This window comes from Bos indicus x Bos taurus, chromosome 4 (assembly GCF_003369695.1).
Source record: "Bos indicus x Bos taurus breed Angus x Brahman F1 hybrid chromosome 4, Bos_hybrid_MaternalHap_v2.0, whole genome shotgun sequence".
Lineage (NCBI taxonomy): Eukaryota > Metazoa > Chordata > Mammalia > Artiodactyla > Bovidae > Bos > Bos indicus x Bos taurus.
Window position 1 is genome coordinate 109,452,311 of NC_040079.1, and position 20,533 is coordinate 109,472,843.

Sequence of the window (20,533 nt, forward strand, 5' to 3'; positions counted from 1 at the left end):
TATTTATGTATTTCCATACTAGAGGTATGGATATACTGGAGGTTATCGGAGGTAACACTGATACAAACAATTAAGTGGAAGATTTCCAAAACAAAGTCAGTAAGAAATATATACTTCATTTCATGTAAAAGAAGGGGAAAAACGGTGTAATGTCTGCAAGGTATTGGAAGCGGAAACACATACATTATCACAATTCACCCAGTAGAGAATATGGTGTTAGTATTGCTGCAGAAGTCAATTCTGACTGCATGTTGAAACTGTTTCTTTGACTTGCTTTTCGTTGTTTTTGTTGCGATAATCGTACATAATGGCCTGCCTCAGAGAATCCTGCTCATCTGCCTGACTCTTGAACTAAAGTGCCTTTATTCAGGACCCTGTCCACCTGTAGATGGCAGGAAGGAAGAAACATATCCCCTACCTGAGGCTTGCCATTCTAGGAGATATTTGCAAGATTAACGGCCTTCTTACATTGTTTCCTCACCTCTCCCCATCTCCAATCCATAAGATAACCTGACATCCAACCCTGACAAGACAGTTATTTTGAGACATTAGTTTGCCATCTTCTGGGCCTGCCAGCTCTCTTAATGAAGTCCTATTCCTTGCCTCAACACCTGTCTCTGATTCATTGCCCGGTTGTATGGTAAGCTTGGACCCTGTAACAGTATTAATGTTCCCATTTGATAATAGGAGATTGGAGAAGGCAATGGCACCCCACTCCAGCACTCTTGCCTGGAAAATCCCATGGGTGAAAGAGCCTGGTGCGCTGAGTCCATGGGGTTGCGAAGAGTTGGACACGACTTCACTTTCACTTTCACTTTTCACTTTCATGCATTGGAGAAGGAAATGGCAACCCATTCCAGTGTTCTTGCCTGGAGAATCCCAGGGGCAGGGGAGCCTGGTGGGCTGCGGTCTATGGGGTCGCACAGAGTTGGACACGACTGAAGCGACTTAGCAGCAGCAGCAGCAACAGACATTTAAATTAACTTTCCCTAAGTCATACAGCAAGTTACTGGCATAGCTAAAACAAATGATATTTTGGAAACAGTCTACATCATGAAACACTGAAGCTGTATATTTTTCAATGCATGCAAGTACTCCCAGATACTCCCTAAACAACAAGTAAAAAACTGAAATATATTCGTAAAATATTTGTTTTACAAGTAGTGCAAATGACAGAAGACGATGCTTTCTTATCCCCCTCGGTCAAGAAATCAGAGAATATTAAACACACACACACACACACACACACACACACACACACCACACAAAACCCAAGATTCATTAACAGTGTTTCCTGAGGAAGAATATAGACTTCCAGATGGTGCCAGAATTCCACATTACTGCCTGAATTCAAAGATTAAGGGTGTGTTTTGCCCACACCCTACATTTTTGGGAACATAGGCCTTGCCATTATGTAAGGTCTACTCACAAGGCTAACATGACTCTCCTCTTCATGGGAGAGCCCTTCTTCTGATCCATAACATACATATTTTTATATGTACCTCATCTATTAACCAAACTGACAGATTATCACCCAGATTAACACGAATCTATTTATCTCTACAACTGCCAGCTCCTGTAAATGGTAGCAGTTACACAAGACAGAAAGATCTCTTGGAATGATCTGCAGACTTGCTTCAGTCATCCACAGAGCCATAAAATGGGATGGATTCAGAATAGAGAAGTGACTGCTTTTGAATATGATATAATTTTTCTCCCAGACCAGTTCTGAGCAGCTTGCACACTACAGCCCTGCAGTTTAGTATGGGCCTTTGTTGGGGCTTATATTTCCCACCTGTATTCCTTTTTCTTTCTTCAGCAAGTCTGTCTTTGTGCCAACTGCTAAATAACCATAAATTTTGTTCTTATAAACCTTAATGAATGCTTGGCCAAGATGCTGTAACTATTGGCTTCTACATTGGAGCATAAATGGAAAGGAAAAAAAAAAAAAAGTGCGCACTGTGAAAAACTGGATAAAATGGAAAAAAAGATCACAGCAAACCCAAAGTCGCAATTTGCCTTTAATGTGAAGGAGGCCTTGTTTTCACGGTGTGGCAGCTCTCAGGGGTTTTAATCTCAAAGTAGCTGATCAATTTAAGGTAAGTGGCAGGCATTTGGCCTGGTTCCCAGGCTTTGCTTTGCTGCTCTGAGAAAAGAAAGGATTCAGTCAGACACACAGACAACAGGCATCATCAGCGGCTCCCACATTCCAAGCATTTTAACACAGATTAGGTTGGCATGATTCTACTGTTTACCGAAATCTCCTAGCTGTTGCATTTTTCCTTCTCCTTGCCACGGTTATCCAAGATGGTTTTCTCAGGTCAGGACCTTCATATGCCAAATAGCTTGCAAGGCTGCAAAGGAAAACAGAAGAGCATGGGTCAAGACGTCTGATTAAAATGCTGTTTCACTGGCTCACTGCAAAATACGAGACTGCAGACAGCAGGTAATTGAGCACTGAACTTTTTGCCTTAGGCATGCATCGAGACAGGAACTGTTTTACATGCATTCCTGAGAGGGGAAGAAAACGAAGATAATTTCTTTAACAAGGACAAACTTAATTCAGCCAGAAGTGCCCCATGGATTAGCAGGGTGACTGGTGGTTAGTTTCTCTTCAGATTTTATAAGCAGGAGCCATATTACATATGTTAAGCAAAATTGTAACCAATAAAGTCCGTGTGTTAAACAGTTCAGATTAATTATTCTTCATTTTTTCAGAACAGTACTATTAAATGAGCTCGACAGTTCCCTTACCAATATCTTATTTTCCTAGCAAAAGTGAATTTCTTAATCCATTTGACCTGTAACCTAAGTTACATAAAATATGTATTCAATGAATCAGACCAAAAAATATATTAAAATTGTTTTCCATGTGTTTTTGGCTGTATCATGCTTTTGTACAAATTTTGTATTTTTAAGTACATTTTCATTGTCTTTAAAGATACTTTGTCTTTAATATACTCAAGATGCCTCTCCCCTTACTCATCCTTACGGCATATTTCTACGTGTGTTTTTTTCTCAGAATTTTATCAAAACAAGTAACTGATATGAATTTTAAAATATTTTTCTAGCTATTAAACTTTTTAAGCACAGTGTCCAAATTATTACACTTTCTAAATCCAAAGTGCCTTAATGTTTCATAAATTTACATTGACATGCTTCTTCCTAAAATACTATTGTTGCAATTAAGTAGTTTATGCTAAGAATAAATACTTTTTTGTGGGGGGCATACCTACAGCATGTAGGATCTTAGTTCCCTGACCAGGGATTGAACCTGTACCTCCTGCACTGAGAGTGCAGAGTCAACCACTGGACCACCAGGGAGGTCCCAAGAATATACATTCTCATCAATAAGGGTTAGCTTAGAAACTAATGCAATTATATGCATTTATTTTAATTTCAGGTATTTCCCTGGTGGCTCAGACAGTAAAGAATCTGCCTGCAATTCAAGAGACCTGAGGATCTTCCCTGGGTCGGGAAGATCCCCTGGAGTAGGAAATGGCAACCCACTCCAGTATTCTTGCATAAAGAATTCCATGGACAGAGGAGCTTGGTGGGCTACGGTTCACAGGGTCACAAAGAGTCAGACATGACTGAGTGACTAACACACACATATTGCATATGCAAGGGTGTTTAAAAAAAAATACTATGTTTCCTCATTGATTAAAAATAAAAGGGGATAAGTAAGAAAGCAACTTATAGTCATCATTCTGCTTCTGCTAGATGTGTCTGAGATGTGATGTCTGGAACTGCAGTAGCCATCCTGCAACCGTGCCAGGAGCTAACCTGAGAGACCAGCCTGACAAGCTGAGGATGGCAGGCAGAGAAGATGAAAAGAACATGGTTCTTAATTAGGCCACTGAGCTACAGAACGGAAAATCCTGGGAGCACCCAACTTGAGACTTCTTCTTATGTGATATAATAAATTCCCTTTCATTCACTCAACAGTATTGAGCACCTACCATGAGAGGATGCTCTAGGTACCCTATTATAGGTGATCGGAAAAAGGAAGTGTTCGTTGCTCAGTTGTGTCCAATTCTCTGTGACTCCATGAACTATTGCCTGCCAGGCTCCTCTGTCCATGGGGTTTTCCAGGGAAGAATACTGGAGTGAGTTGCCATGCCCTTCTCCAAGGGATCTTCTTGACCTAGGGATCAAACTGAGGTCTCCTGCGTTGCAGGCAGATTCTTTACTATTTGAACTACCTGAGAAGCAAGGATTTGGAATATGTTGATAAATAAAGCACACAAGAGCCCTACTCTGGTAGAAGTAACGTTCCAGCTGAGAGAGGTAAATTAAAAACATAAATAAGAAAATACTACACCATCTTGGGAAGTGGTAAGCAAGGAAATGTAAAAATAGAGCATGGTGAAATGAATCAGGACTGCTGGGATAGAGGGAACAGTTTTGGCTGAATAAAGTGAGAATTGGTCAGCCTCACTGAAGAAGGGAGATCTGAGCAAACACTTGAAGGAAATGAAGTTTTCTTGAAGGCATACGATGTGGGGATTTGGGGCTTTTTATTTTTCTTTTTGTTTCAAATCCACTAAATGAGGAAGAGAAGTGAAGAGATTGAGACAAAAAGGGAGAAATTGATGTTGATTTGGGATATATCTGATCCCAGTTCCACTTCAGATCCTCCTCATTCTTGAGAGCCAAAACATTCCTTCCTTTGCTTAAGTTGCAACTGGCTTTCTGTCACTTGCCACTGAAAGGGGACAGACTAGTACATTTTAAACTGGTCATATGAACTGTCTCTGCTTCTACAGACCACAAGTCCAAGTAGCCACTTAGACCATAGTTCCATCCTGTGTATAATGAGCTCTGAGTTTCACACTGGAGGTATCTAGGGAATGGTAGTCAGGACAGTGTGATATTGGTCAAAGGAGAGGCGAGTAAATCAAGGTAACAGAGTAGAGAACCCAGAAATAGACCCCCATAAATAAACTGATTTTTGACAAAAGAACGAAGGCAAAACAGTAGAGCAAAGATAGTCTTTTCAACAAATGATGTTGGAACAACGTCCACACGCTAAAAGAAAAAAAGAAAGGATCTAGACAAGAACCTTACACCCTTCACAAAAGCTGACGTAAGATGAATCGTATAGCTAAATGTAAAACCTAAAACTATAAACTCCTAGAAGATAACAGAAGAAAACCTAAGTGATTATGGCACTGACTTTTTCCACACAACAGTAAAGGAATGATCCATGAAAAAAAGAATGGATAAACTGAACTTCACTGAAATTAAAAATTTCTGCTCTGCAAAATATCAGGAGGATGATAAGACCAGCCATAGACTGGAAGAAAGCACGTGTAAAAGACATCCCTGATAATGGATTGTTATTCTAAATATACTAAGAAGTCTTAAAATCAACAATAAGAAAACAAACAATCAGATTATAAAGTGGGCCAAAGATCATAACAGACACCTCACCCAAGAAAATGTACAGATTGAAGAAGAGCATAAGAAAAGAAGCTCCACGATGTACGTCACCAGGAAAGAAAGTACAAATTAAAACAAGATACCACTACACCACTATTAGAATGACCGAAATCCAGAACACTGACACCAGCAAAAGCTGGTGAGGAATTTTTCTTCGTTGCTGATGAGAATGCAAAATGGTGCACTTTGAAAGACAATTACGCAGTTTCTTACAAAACTAAATGTAATTTTACCATCTGATCTAACAATCATCAGTTGAGTCGCTCAGTTGTGTCCAACTCTTTGCAACGCCATGGACTGAAGCACACCAGGCTTCCCTGTCCATCACCAACTCCCGAAGCTTTCTCAGACTCATGTCCATCCAGTCAGGGATGCCATCCAACCATCTCATCCTCTGTCATCCCTTTCTCCTGCCTTCAGTCTTTCCCAGCATCAGGGTCTTTTCCAATGAGCCCAAGAAAATAAAGTCTGTCACTGTTTCCACATTTTCCCCATCTATTTGCCATGAAGTGATGGGACCAGATGCCATGATCTTAGTTTTCTGAATGTTGAGCTTTAAGCCAGGTTTTTCACTCTTCTCTTTCACCTTCATCTAGAGGCTCTTTAGTTCCTCTTCATTTTCTGCCATAAGGGTGATATTATCCGTGCATCTGAGGTTATTGATATTTCTCCCAGAAATCTTGATGCTTGCTTGTACTTTATGCAGTCTGGCATTTCACGTGATGTACTCTGAATATAAGTTAAATAAGCAGGGTGACAATATACAGCCTTGACGTATTCCTTTCCCAATTTTGAACCGGTCCGTTGTTCCATGTCCAGTTCTGTTGCTTCTTGACCTGCATACAGGTTTCTTAGGAGGCAGGTGAGGTGGTCTGGTATTCCCTTCTCTTTAAGAATTTTCCACAGTTTGTTGTGATCCACACAGGCAAAGGATTTAGCATAGTCAGTGAAGCAGAAATAGATGTATTTCTGGAATTCTCTTGCTTTTTCTATGATCCAACAGATATTGACAATTGGAGCTCTCGTTCCTCTGCCTTCTCTAAATCCAGCTTGTACATCTGGAAGTTCTCATTTCACGTACTGTTGAAGCCTCGCTTGGAGAATTTTGAACATTACTTTGCTAGCATGTGAGATGAGTGCAATTGTGCGGTAGTTTGAACATTATTTGGCATTGCCTTTCTATGGGATTGGAATGAAAACGGACCTTTTCCAGTCCCATGGCCACTGCTGAGTTTTCCAAATTTGCTGGCAAATTGAGTGCAGCACTTTCACAGAATCATCTTTTAGGATTTGAAATAGCTCAGCTGGAATTCCATCACCTCCACTAGCTTTTTTCCTAGTGATGCTTCCTACGGCCCACTTGACTTCATACTCCAGGATGACTGGTTCTAGGTAAGTGATCACACCATCGTGGTTATCTAGGTCAATAAGATCTTTTTTGTATAGTTCTTCTGTGTATTCTTGTCACCTCTTCTTAATATCTTCTGCTTCTGTTATGTCCATACCATTTGTGTTCTTTATTGTTCTTTATTATTCTGTTCCATCTTTGCATGAAATGTTCCCTTGGTATCTGTAATATTCTTGAAGAGATCTCTAGTCTTTTCCGTTCTATTGTTTTCCTCTATTTCTTTGCATTGGTCACACAGGAAGGCTTTCTTATCTCTCCTTGCTATTCTTTGGAACTCTGCATTCAGATGGATATATCTTTCCTTTCCTCCTTTGTCTTTCACGTCTCTTCTTTTCTCAGCTATTTGTAAGGCCTCCTCAGACAGCCATTTTGCCTTTTGCATTTCTTATTCTTGGGGATGGTCTTGATCATCGCTTCCTATACAATGTTAACGAACCTCCGTCCACAGTTCTTCAGATACTCTATCTATCTGGTCTAATCCCTTGAATTTATGTCACTTTCACTCTATAATCACAAGAGATTTGATTTAGGTCATATCTCAATAGTCTAGTGGTTTTCCCTACTTTCTTCAATTTAAGTCTGGTTTTTGCAGTAAGGAGTTCATGATCCGAGCCACAGTCAGCTCCCCGTCTTGTTTTTGCTGACTGTGTAGAGTTTCTCCATCTTCATAATCAATCTGATTTTGGTATTGACCATCTGGTGATGTTCATGTGTAGAGTCCTGTCTGTGTTGTTGGAAGAGGGTGTTTGCTATGACCAGTGCGTTCTCTTGGCAAAACCCTGATAGCGTTTGCCCTGTTCATTTTGTACTCCAAGGCCAAACTTGCCTGTTATTCCAGGTATCTCTTGACTTCCTACTTTTGCATTCCAGTCCCCTATGGTGAAAAGGACATCTTTTTTTTAGTGTTAGTTCTAGGAGGTCTTGTAGGTCTTCATAGAACCATTCAACTTCACCTTCTTCAGCATTACTGGTTGGGGCATAGACTTGGATTACTATGATATTGAATGGTTTGCCTTGGAAAAGAACAGATATAATTCTGTCGTTTTTGAGATTGTACCCAAGTACTGCATTTTGGACTCTTCTGTTGACTATGAGGGCTACACCATTTCTTCTAAGGGATTCTTGCCCACACTAGTAGATATAATGGTCATCTGAATTAAATTCACCCATTCTGGTCCATTTCAGTTCACTGATTCCTAAAATGTCACTGTTCACTCTTGCCATCTCCTGTTTGACCACTTTCAACTTACCTTGATTCATGGACCTGACATTCCAGGTTCCTGTGCAGTATTGCTCTTTACAGCATCAGAGTTTACTTCCATCACCAGTCACATCCACAACTGGGTGCTGTTTTCACTTAGGCTCAGCCTCTTCATTCTTTCTGGAGCTATTTCTCTACTCTTCTCTGGTAGCATATTGGACACTTACCAACCTGGGGCGTTCATCTTTTAGTGTCATATCTTTTTGCCTTTTCATATTGTTCATGGGGTTCTCAAGGCAAGAATACTGAAGTGGTTTGCCATTCTCTTCTCCAATGGATCACATTTTGTCAGAACTCTCCACCATGATCCATCTATCTTGGGTGGCCAGCAGTCATACTTCCTGGCATTTACCCAGAGAAAAGGATAACTTAAGTTCACACAAATACCTGTACATAGATGTTTATAAGAGCTTTGTTTATTATTGCCAAAACATGGAAGCCACCAAGGTGTCTTTTAGTAGGTAAATGGATAAATAAACTCTAGTATATCCAGTCAATGGAATATTATTCAGTATAAAATAATGAGATATGAAGCCATGGGGGAACCTTAAATGTGTATTGATAAGTGAAAGAAGTCAGTCTGAAAAGGCTACATCCTGTATGATTCCAAATATATGACATTCTGGAGCAGAAACTATGGATACAGTGAAAAGATCAATGGTTATCAAGGGTTGAGAGGGAAGATGAAGAGAAAGACAAGAGATTTTTAGGGCTGTATGATACTATATGCTATATACTGTATGATACTATAATGGGGGATAAATACCATGATTCATTTGTCAAAACCAAAAAAGTGTACAACATAAAGAGTGAAATGTAAATGTAAGCTATGAACTTTAGTTAATAATAATGTATCAATATTTGCTCATCAGTGTTCAGGAATGTGCCACACCAATGCATGATGTTAATAACAGGGGAAACTCGGTGAGTAGGGGTGAGTATATGGGAATAAAAACTCTTTCCTTCTGCTCATTTTTCCATGATCCTAAGACTGCTTTAAACAATGAAGTCTATTTTCTTTTGGAAAAACACCATAATAGGGAAAAGTCATCATTTGGATGTATTGTAACTTTAAAACTTCTATTCATCAAAAGAAATTATTAAGAGAATGAAAAGGCAAGACACAAAGTCGGAAAAGGTATTTTATGTCTATAAATCACACTGAGAACTCATTTCCAGAGTGTATAAAGATTTCTTGTAACTCAATAAAAAAAAAATTGACTCCGTTTTTTTTTAAAGAAAGGCTCAACGATATGAACAGAATTATGAAAGAGTATATGCAAATGGTCAGTGAACATGAAAATGTGTTCAACATCATTAGTTGTCAGGAAAATTCAAGTTGAAAACATAACAGAATATCTCTACACACATCCCAGAAAGGCTAAAATTTAAGAGGTTGATGATACAGATTTTAGAATATAGAGCAACAGAAACTCCTGGAATTCTTGAGAGTGTGATCTGGTAAAACTACTTTTGAAATTTTGTGGCCAGTTAAATTAAGCATATGTCTACCCTGTGGTTAAGCAATTCAACCCCTAGGTGTAAATCCAAAAGAAATGCATACATATGAGCATGAAAGATAATTACAAGAATATTCTCAGTACATTATTCTTAATAGCACCAAACTGGAAGCAACCCAAATGTCTATTAACAGTAGAATGGACAAATAAAGTGTGGCATGTATTCTATGTAGCAATGTAAAGAACTATTTCTGTGTGCAACATGGATGTATCTCAAAAGATGTAACATTTAGCAACAAAAAGATTACGTACTATAGAATCTCATTTATGTAAAGTTCAAAAACAGGCAACCTAAATTTATGGTAAAAGAAATCTGTGTAGTGATGCCTCTGAGGATGGGAACACAGGGTAAGCCTCTGTAGTATTGGTAATGTTCAACACTTTGCTTTGTATGATAATCAAGTATAAACTTAGATGTGTGCCCTTTTTGATCTACGTGTCAAATTTAGATAAGGAAAACAAAATACTTGTGGTTGCCTAAATCAGCCAACCATAAATTAAAGCCACAAAAGTTCCTAGGTTAATTTTCATCCTATCTTTGTAATAAAGATGGAGTTATTTCTTCAACATAACCAGTCAGATGGGGTCACAGTACTTGAATCTTGAAGCTAACATATAATGAATGAGCTCTAATTTCTAAGACTCCAAGCTACAGTTCTTAACTCTAAGATAAATGACAAGGACTTTCTCGTACCACGTTTTACTCTTACTTAAGCAGTCCTATGTACTTCTTGTGCCCCACAAATTAATAATAATAGCTAATATTTTAGGGATCCTTACTGTGCACCAGTACCATAATGAACACTTGCATGCAGTAACATATTTATAAGTCTCCTACTAACCCTAAGAGATAGATACTACTAAGCTACTTTACAGATGAGAAAAGAAGCTGAGAAAAACGTAATAAAAATTTCCAAGGTCATCGTATCAGTCAGTAATCTTAGTTATATTTTAAAAAAGCCAAAGTTGAAGCAGAAAAGAAGGTGTTAAAAGGTGACTGGATAACTCCCGGAGTTGCCAGCATGGACGGGTTGAGGACGATGCAGTCGTGGACAGTACTCCAGATCCAAGACGTGGATAGTTGACGGTCAGCTCTGGACAGTGTGACCGACTCTGCGTGCCCTGGAACCCGGACGCAGCCAGCAGTAGGACCGCCCTGCTGGAGCTTGCTCTGACTGCTGCCAGTGTTGAACCAGAAGGATGACCCTCTGCTCCTCCTGCACCAATCATGTGAAGAGCACACAATTCATGCCCTGGGGCAAAGAGGAGGGATTTATGCACACTTTTAAAATCACAAGTCCAGGGGTGGTGAGCAGGGATTTGAGCCCAGCCAGCTTGGCACCAACATCCAGGGGCTCAACTGCCATGCTAAGTGAAGGTGAAAGTGAAGTTGTGGCCAACTCTTTGCGACCCCATGAACTGTAGCCTATCAGGCTCCTCCGTCCATGGGATTTTCCAGGTAAGAGTGCTGGAGTGGATTGCCATTTCCTTCTCCAGGGGACCTTCCCGACCCAGGAATTGAACCCGGGCCTCCTGCATTGCAGGCAGACGCTTTACCGTCTGAGCCACCAGGGAAGCCATGCTAAGCTGCCTCCAAATGAGTGATGGAAGTTTATCATTTTAAGGACAAGGGAAGGCAAGCAAGTATCAAAATGGCCAGCAGCACCCCGTGCCACCATACCCTGTAGATCAGAAAGCGTCAACCACTTGCTGCTTGACCAATTTAGAAAGGGTAAAACTACTCATATGTGATGTGGGCTTCTGAAATCACCAAGTGCTTTAATGAAGGCAGGTTGGGAGGACCTCGTATGACAACTCATCAGGAGCTGTCGCTGCCCCATGTGGGGCCATGTGGCTGCATGCTGACTCAAACTGGTGGGGGAGGGCAGGGGGGGCGCCTCTGAATCATCAAGACCACATCCTGCCCCTCCCTCATTTTTTCCCCTGGAAGCTGCCCATCAGTTTTCTTGCTGAGATCTCCACCCAAAGCATGGGGTGCAGGTATTTGCACCAAATGTCTGTGAATGTCTAAGAAGTCCCATTTTCCAGGAACATTTGGCCCTGGTTGTCTCAGTGGCATCTATGTGTGAAGTTAACTATGACTAAGTGTGAAACTGATAGTCTGTGCGTGAAGACTCAGGGCTCAATTCAGGTCATTTATTTAGTTTCCACTGTGTTTTGGTGGACACACACCAGCATGTAACATCACATATACTTGCCTTCAACCATTTTTTATTGCTTATTTGGCCTAAAAGAAAAGTCTTAATCAGAATGCCAGCTAGATAGTAACTTGGGAGAAATACGTTCTTTTTGAGAATGCTGTCACAGACACACATTCATTATAGCCAAAGACTAACCAGGCATCTCATCCTGCTCTGATTCATTTTAGAAAAACATGTGGTAGGCAATTCATAATCCTTGCCCATTTACTTTCAAATACAGAGTAAGAGGAAAGGGCAATTTTCTGTTTGTCTTTTCTTTTTTCTGTAAAGGCATTTTACTAAAATTAGTATCTGTTGGGGCTTTTTTGGTTTTGTTTTGTTTGGGGTTTTTTGGGTTTCCACTGAAGGTAGTAGTGGGAGTTAGGATTAGAGAGGCTGAAAAGTCATCAGTAGATGGAGGCATTTGAAAGTTCAGATGAAGGACTCAGAACTTTACTCTGTAGGCAGCAAGTAATCCATAGAAGTTTTTAAATTTTATTTTTAAGTCAAATACAACAAATCAAAAAATGTGGAAGTCAGATGCAAATTTAGTTTACAAAATGATAAGGCAAAATTTGTGCAACCGGCATATGTGACAGGATGGACGTGGTAGCTAACATTATAGTTGCCATCATTTTGTGATTTACAAATGTATCAAATCAACGGATTATACATGTTCAACTTATACAATGGTATAAGTCAGTTACATCTCAACAAAGCTGGAAATAAGAAAAGAATAATAGAAGACTGCCAGCACCTCAGAAAGTTTCTCAGTGACTTTTTTTTTATAATTATGAGAATACAGAAAAGCATAAAACACTTACATTCGGTTTAACATGTCAGTACCATCAAGGTCAAAAAGTCTGTCAAGAAGTCTAAGGTCAATCACATCCTAAAGTCTCCTTGAATTCACCCCCCCAATCACAACTCCCTTCCTCCTCCCCCACCCATCATAATCACTAGCCTAACATTTACGGAAATCATTTTATTTTCTTGCTTTTCTTTATGGTTTTACCCCCTAGATGAACGTGAAAGTGAAGTCGCTTGCTTAGTCATGCCCGACTCTTTGTGACCCCATGGATGGTAGCCTGCACCAAGCTCCTCTGTCCATGGGATTTTCAAGGCAACAGTACTGGAGTGGGCTGCCATTTCCTTCTCCAGGGAATCTTCCCAACCCAGGGATCGAACCCAGGTCTCTCACGTTGTAGACAAATGCTTTACCATCTGAGCCACCAGGGAAGTCCTATGCATCCCTAAATAAGGTAGTATAGTTTTGCCTATTTTGAACATAGTTTAAATAGAATCATACTTTTTGTTTTCTTGGTTTTTTGCTTCTTTTACCCGCAGTATTTTTTTAGGGTCATCTATGTTGATATTTGTGTTTAATAGTCCTTTGCTTTCTTTATTGTGAATAAATTCTTTATTCATGCTATAGTTGTTACACAACTGGGTTGTTTCCAGCTTGGGGCTGTTACAGTGCTGTGGCATAGCTGTATGTGTGTATGGGTATATCTATGTCTGTGTATAATAGAAAAGAGAATTAGGGAGATCTGTCTGTAAGTATTCATAGTATAAAGCTGAAGTCAATAAGAGAAGAATTAAGAGGGAGGGAGAGTTAGTTGGAAGCTCAATTGTATAATATTTAATATTTGAACTTGGTGATTAACAAAAGGAGTAAGAGACAATAGATCCCTAGCAGTTCACAAGTAGAAGTATGTTCATTTACAATTTTCAGAGATACTATTAAATTTCCTTTTTAAAATCCTTTGTCAGTGTACACTCTTACCAACGACTTTCTGTATGAATAAGAATGCCCATTCCTCTTTATTTTTGCTAACTTTTAATAGTATCCAAAATTATCAGAAAAAGTTAAAAATCTCAAATTTTGTTTTCTTAATTACTAATGAGTTTGAACATTTTCATATACATTTTTCATCACACTGTTGTATTTTGTGTTCTTGTTGTTCTTCAGTCACTCAGTTCAGTTCAGTTCAGTCGCTCAAAGTGTCTGATCTTTGCGACCCCTTGAATCGCAGCACGCTAGACCTCCCTGTCCATCACCAGCTCCCAGAGTTCACTCAGACTCACTCCATCCAGTCGGTGATGCCATCCAGCCATCTCATCCTCTGTCGTCCCTTTCTCCTCCTGCCCCCAATCCCTCCCAGCATCAGGGTCTTTTCCAAGGAATCAGCTCTTCCCATGAGGTGGCCAAAGTATTGGAGTTTCAGCTTCAGCATCAGTCCTTCCAGTGAACACCCAGGACTGATCTCCTTTAGGATGGACTGGTTGGATCTCCTTGCAGTCCAAGGGACTCTCAAGAGTCTTCTCCAACACCACAGTTCAAAAGCATCAATTCTTCTGCACTCAGCTTTCTTCACAGTCCAACTCTCACATCCATACATGACCACTGGAAAAACCATAGCCTTGACTAAACGGACCTTTGTTGGCAAAGTAATGTCTCTGCTTTTGAATATGCTATCTAGATTGGTCATAACTTTCCTTCCAAGGAGTAAGCGTCTTTTAATTTCATGGCTGCAGTCACCATCTGTGGTGATTTTGGAGCCCAGAAAAATAAAGTCTGACACTGTTTCCACTGTTTCCCCATCTATTTCCCATGAAGTGATGGGATCAGATGCCATGATCTTCGTTTTCTGAATGTTGAGCTTTAAGCCAACTTTTTCACTTTCCTCTTTCACTTTCATCAAGAGGCTTTTTAGTTCCTCTTCACTTTCTGCCATAAGGGTGGTGTCATCTGCATATCTGAGGTTATTGATATTTTTCCCGGCAATCTTGATTCCAGCTTGTGCTTCCTCCAGCCCAGCGTTTCTCAATATGTACTCTGCATATGAGTTAAGTAAGTAGGGTGACAATATACAGCCTTGACGTACTCCTTTTCCTATTTGGAACCAGTCTGTTGTTCCGTGTCCAGTTCTAACTGTTGCTTCCTGACCTGCATGCAGATTTCTCAAGAGGCAGGTGAGGTGGTCTGGTATTCCCATCTCTTTCAGAATTTTCCACAGTTTATTGTGATCCACACAGTCAAAGGCTTTGGCATAGTCAATAAAGCAGAAATAGATGTTTTTCTGGAACTCTTGCTTTTTCGATGATCCAGCGGATGTTGGCAATTTGATCTCTGGTTCCTCTGCCTTTTCTCAAACCAGCTTGAACATCTGGAAGTTCACAGTTAACGTATTGCTGAAGCCTGGCTCAGTCGTGTCCACATCTTTGTGACCCCATGGACTGCAGTATGCCAGGCTTCCCTGCCCTTTACCATCTCCCGGAGTTTGCTCAAATTCATGTTGATTGAGTCAGTGATACCATGCAACCATCTCATCCTGTGTCATCCCCTTTTTGCCCTGCCTTCTATCTTTCCCAGCATCAGGGTCTTTCCCAGTGAATCAGCTCTTCACATCAGGTGGCCAAAGTATTGGAGCTTCAGTTTCAGCATCAGTCCTTCCAATGAATATTCAGGGTTGATTTCCTTTAAGATTGACTGGTTCGATATCCTTGCAGTCCAAGAGATTCTCAAGAGTCTTCTCCAGCACCACAATTCAAAAGCATAATTTCTTTGGCACTCAGCCTTCTTTATTGTCCAACTTTCACATCCATATATGACTACTGGTAAAAATAGCTCTGACTATATAGACTTTTATCAGTAAAGTGATGTCTCTGTTTTTTAATATCCTATCTATAGGATTTTCTTCCTATAGATAGCTTCCATAGCTTTTCTTCCAAGGAGCAAGTTTCTTTTATTTCATGGATACAGTCACCATCCACCATGATTTTGAAGCCCAAGAAAATAAAATCTACCACTGTTTCTACATTTTCCCCATCTATTTGCCATGAAGTGATGGGACTGGATGCCATGATCTTAGTTTTCTGAATGTTGAGCTTTAAGCCAGGTTTTTCACTCTCCTCTTTCACCTTCATCTAGAGGCTCTTTAGTTCCTCTTCATTTTCTGCCATAAGGGTAGTATTATCTGTGCATCTGAGGTTATTGATATTTCTCCCAGAAATCTTGATGCTTGCTTGTACTTTATGCAGTCTGGCATTTCACGTGATGTACCCTGAATATAAGTTAAATAAGCAGGGTGACAATATACAGCCTTGACAAATTCCTTTCCCAATTTTGAACCAGTCTGTTGTTCCATGTCCAGTTCTAACTGTTGCTTCTTGACTTGCATACAGGTTTCTCAGGAGGCATGTGAGATGGTCTGGCATTCCCATCTCTTTAAGAATTTTCCACAGTTTGTTGTGATCCACACAGGGAAAGGCTTTAGCATAATCAGTGAAGCATAAGTAGATGTTTTTCTGGAATTTTCTTGCTTTTTCTATGATCCAACCGATATTGGCAATTTGAGCTCTGGTTCCTCTGCCTTCTCTAAATCCAGTTTGTACATCTGGAAGTTCTCATTTCACGTACTGTTGAAGCGTCGCTTGGAGAATTTTGAGCGTTACTTTGCTAGCATGTGAAATGAGTGCAATTGTGTGGTAGTTTGAACATTCTCTGGCACTGCCTTTCTTTGGGATTGGAATGAAAACGGACCTTTTCCAGTCCCATGGCCACTGCTGAGTTTTCCAAATTTGCTGGCATATTGAATGTAGCACTTTCACAGCATCATCTTTTAACATTTGAAATAGCTCAGCTGGAATTCCAATCACTTCCACTAGCTTTTTTCCTAGTGATGCTTCTTAAGGCCCACTTGACTTCATACTCCAGGATGACTGGTTCTAGGTAAGTGATCACACCATCGTGTTTATCTAGGTCATTAAGATCTTTTTTTGTATAGTTCTTCTGTGTATTCTTGTCACCTCTTCTTAATAACTTCTGCTTCTGTTAGGTCCATACAACTTCTGTTCTTTATTATTCTGTTCCATCTTTGCATGAAATGTTCCCTTGGTATCTGTAATATTCTTGAAGAAATCTCTGGTCTTTCCCATTCCATTGTTTTCCTCTATTTCTTTTTTTTTTTTTCAATAATAGAACTATTTTATTAAACATATGAACGTACTGATTTTGTACAACACGCATTTCTTTCTCTCCTCTGCCCCAGGAAGCCAGCGCTCTAGAACCCCATGTTTATAAAAACACACTTTGGCAGCTACTATGACAAGGTGAAAAAAGTGCAATTCTGAAAGTGACAACACATGACCAAAGTGGGGAACAGAAAAGGCAGAGCTGAGTGGGCCCAGGGCTCTTCTTCTTCTTCTCTCAAGAGGAAACAACTTAAGAATAGAAACTCTTGAGCATTATTTAAGCAGTACTGCCCGACTCTCTTGGTAGCATCTCTGTTTCAATTCCATTTATCTTGATGTTGTAACTAACTAATCTGTTGCTTCTTTAAGAAATTCTGCCCTGGTTTATATCCTTTTCAGTGACCCATATCCCTTTGAGCTTCAAAAACACAGAAGTCGCTCAGTCATGTCTGACTCTTTGCGACCCCATGGATGGTAGCCCACCAGGCTCCTCGGTCCATGGAATTTTCCAGGCATGAATACTGGAGTGGGTTGCCATTTCCTTCTCCGTGTTTTCCTCTATTTCTTTGCATTGGTCACACAGGAAGGCTTTCTTATCTCTCCTTGCTATTCTTTGGAACTCTGCATTCAGATGGATATATCTTTCCTTTTCTCCTCTGCTTTTCGCTTCTCTTCTTTTCTCAGATGTTTGTGAGGCCTCCTCAGACAGCCATTTTGCCCTTTTGCATTTCTTTTTCTTGGAGATGGTTTTGATCACTGCCTCCTGTACAGTGTTACAGACCTTCATCCATTGTTCTTCAGGCACTCTGTCTATCAGATCTAATCCCTTGAATCTATTTGTCACTTCCACTATTTGTGTGTGTATTACCTATTCATATCCTTTGCTCATTTTTCTATCAGCTGTTTCATGACTTTTTTCTTGATGGGGAGAACTCAATAAATTTTTAGTATTAATCCCTTTATTATCTCTATTGTAGATATATTTTACCTGTCCGTTGTCTCTCTTTGTTCACAGTCTTTTGCTGAACATAAATTTTTAATTTGTATATATGATGGCTTTGAGCTGTCAACAGTATCCAGTTATTCAATCATATGCTAATCTTGGTTTTGCTGTAAAGGTATTTAAGATGTATTAAAGCCCTTAATTAGTTGACTTTAAGTAAAGGAGATTATCGTGGACAGTTGGTGGGAGTGGGGTTGAGGGAGGGTGTTGCTGATTCAATAAGTTGAAAAGCCTTAAAAGCAGAACAGAGGCTTTTTTCAGAAGGAGAAAATATAGTTCCAATCTACTTGTGATATTCTGTTCCTGAAGATCTGTTTTACTGATTTCAAATTTGCTTAGTCAACACCCCAAATTATACACACACACACATTCATGCTTTCCCACTTTTCAGGTTGAACTCTGACTGATCCAGTGTAAAACTTTTACATGCTGTTCATTTCATTTATAGCATTCAGGTTTCATATCTTACTGAGATAGGCTTCATACTAAGATGTGTGTAAATAATGTTCAGGCAGCATTGGTAGCAATGGCTAAAAACTGAAAAGTCCTTCTTTACTCCTCTCTGCCATTCTAGAGGTACCCACTGTCAATAAGTTGGAGGTGTATTTTGCAGCCTCCTTTTTATGTAAAAAACTAATATCCCACAACACATTAATAAAAGATTAAAATCACATGGTTGTCACAGCAGATGCAGAAGAAACGCTTAACAAAATTCAACATTCGTTCATGATAAAAGCTATCAACAAAGTTGGTGTAGAGGGAATATAGCTCAATATAATAAAGTCTGTTTACGGCAAACCCACAGCTAACATCATACTTAATGATGAAGAGCTGAAAGTTTTACCTCTAAGATCAGGAACAAGATAGCAAAGCCCACTCACTAATTTTATTCAACATAGTATTGGAAGTCCTGACCATAGCAATCAGACAAGAAAAAGAAAGGAAAGGTATCCAGATTAGAAAAGAAGATGTAAAATTGTCACTATTTTCAGATAACACAATTCTGTATACTGAAAAATCCTTAAGAGCCACCAGCAAACTGTTTAAATTAATGAATGAACTCAGTAAAGATGCAGAATCCAAAATTAGTATTCAGAAATCTGTTGCATTTTGATACACTAGTGAAGAGCTATCAGAAAGAGAAAAACAATTCCATTAAAATTATATTAAAAATAAAATACCTGGGAATATATATTTCACCAAAGAAGTGAAAGATCTGTACTCTGAAAACTATAAGATGTTAATGGAAAAAAGTGAAGATGACACAAATCAATGGAAAGACATACCATGCTTGGGGATAAGAAGAATTAATGTTGTTAAAATGTCCATAATTCCCAAAGCCATGAATAGATTCGATGCAATCCCTATCAAAATATCAATGGCATTTCCCCCATAACTAGAGTAAAAAATTTTTTTAATTTTTATGGATCCACAAAGATCCTGAATAACCAAAGCAATCTTGAGAAAGAAGAACAAAGCTAGAAGTATCGTCACATTTCCAGACTTCAAATTATACGAGGAAGCTACAGTAATAGCAGTATGGTACCAACACAAAAAAGAGACACAGAGATCAGGAGAACCCAGAATGGAGAGCCCAAGAAAAAAAAGTTACACACATGGTCGATTAATCTGTGACACAGGAGGCAGGCATATAAAATGGGTAAAAAAGATAGCCTCTTCAATACTTGGTGTTGGAAAAACTGGATAGCTACATGTAAAAGAATGAAACTAGACCATTCCTCAGACCATGTACAAAAATAAGCTCAAAATGGATGAAAGATGTAAATGTAAGACCTCAAACAACTAAAACTCACAGAAGAAATCTGTGAGTTTTCTTAATATCTCTTTGATATTAATCTTAACAGTGTATTTTGGATCTGACTTCTCAGGCAAGGGCAACAAAAGCAAAAATAAACAAATGGAACCAAATCAACCTACTGAATGGGAGAATATATTTGCAAATGCCATGTCTGATAAGGGGTAATATCCAAAATATTGGGGGGAATAATGAAATGTTTTGGAATTAGTAGTGTTGGTTGTGCTACTCTGTGAATACCCTGAAAACCACTGACTAGTATACTTTAAATAGGGGAAGTGTATGAATATGAACTATGTCGCAACAAGGAGAAGGCGATGGCACCCCACTCCAGTCCTCTTGCCTGGAAAACCCATGGACGGAGGAGCCTGGTGGGCTGCAGTCCATGGGGTCGCTAAGGGTCGGATACGACTGAGCGACTTCACTTTCCCTTTTCACTTTCATGCATTGGAGAAGGAAATGGCAATCCACTCCAGTGTTCTTGCCTGGAGAATCCCATGGATGGTGGGAGCCTGGTGGGCTGCCATCTATGGGGTCGCGCAGAGTCCGACATGACTGAAGCGACTTAGCAGCATGTTGCAACAAAGTTGTTATTAAAATTAAGTGAAAGACTGGATGGCAGAAATAATACCTAGCCATACCTCTACGGGAAATGGAATGGGATAACAATAAAGATGCTCTGTTGTTGGGTAAGTGGAAACTGGTTAACTCTGACAGTCAAGTCTTTATTGTATAAAGCTCAAAGATTTCCAAATTTCTCTCCTATAGCCCCCAAGCCTCATATTGAATTTAATAGAGCACAATTCAGTATAACCAAAGCTTTGGATCATTCTCTGGGAGTTTTGGCAGACTGATCATGCCTAAAAATCAGGGATGGGCTAGTTTTTTGGACAGAGGCGCTA

General features: G+C 39.6%; 1 long non-coding RNA gene across 1 annotated transcript in view; it reads right to left on the reverse strand.

Annotated features, from left to right (window-relative positions):
* Positions 1 to 2,003: 2,003 nt before the first annotated feature.
* LOC113891737 overlaps positions 2,004 to 20,533 on the reverse strand; it is a 98,531-nt gene continuing 80,001 nt past the window's right edge. The window contains exons 2-3 of the long non-coding RNA XR_003510871.1: positions 2,256 to 2,354; positions 2,004 to 2,146 (exon numbers count right to left, since the gene is read on the reverse strand). This is a non-coding gene — a long non-coding RNA (uncharacterized LOC113891737). The remainder of the gene's footprint in view (positions 2,147 to 2,255; positions 2,355 to 20,533) is intronic.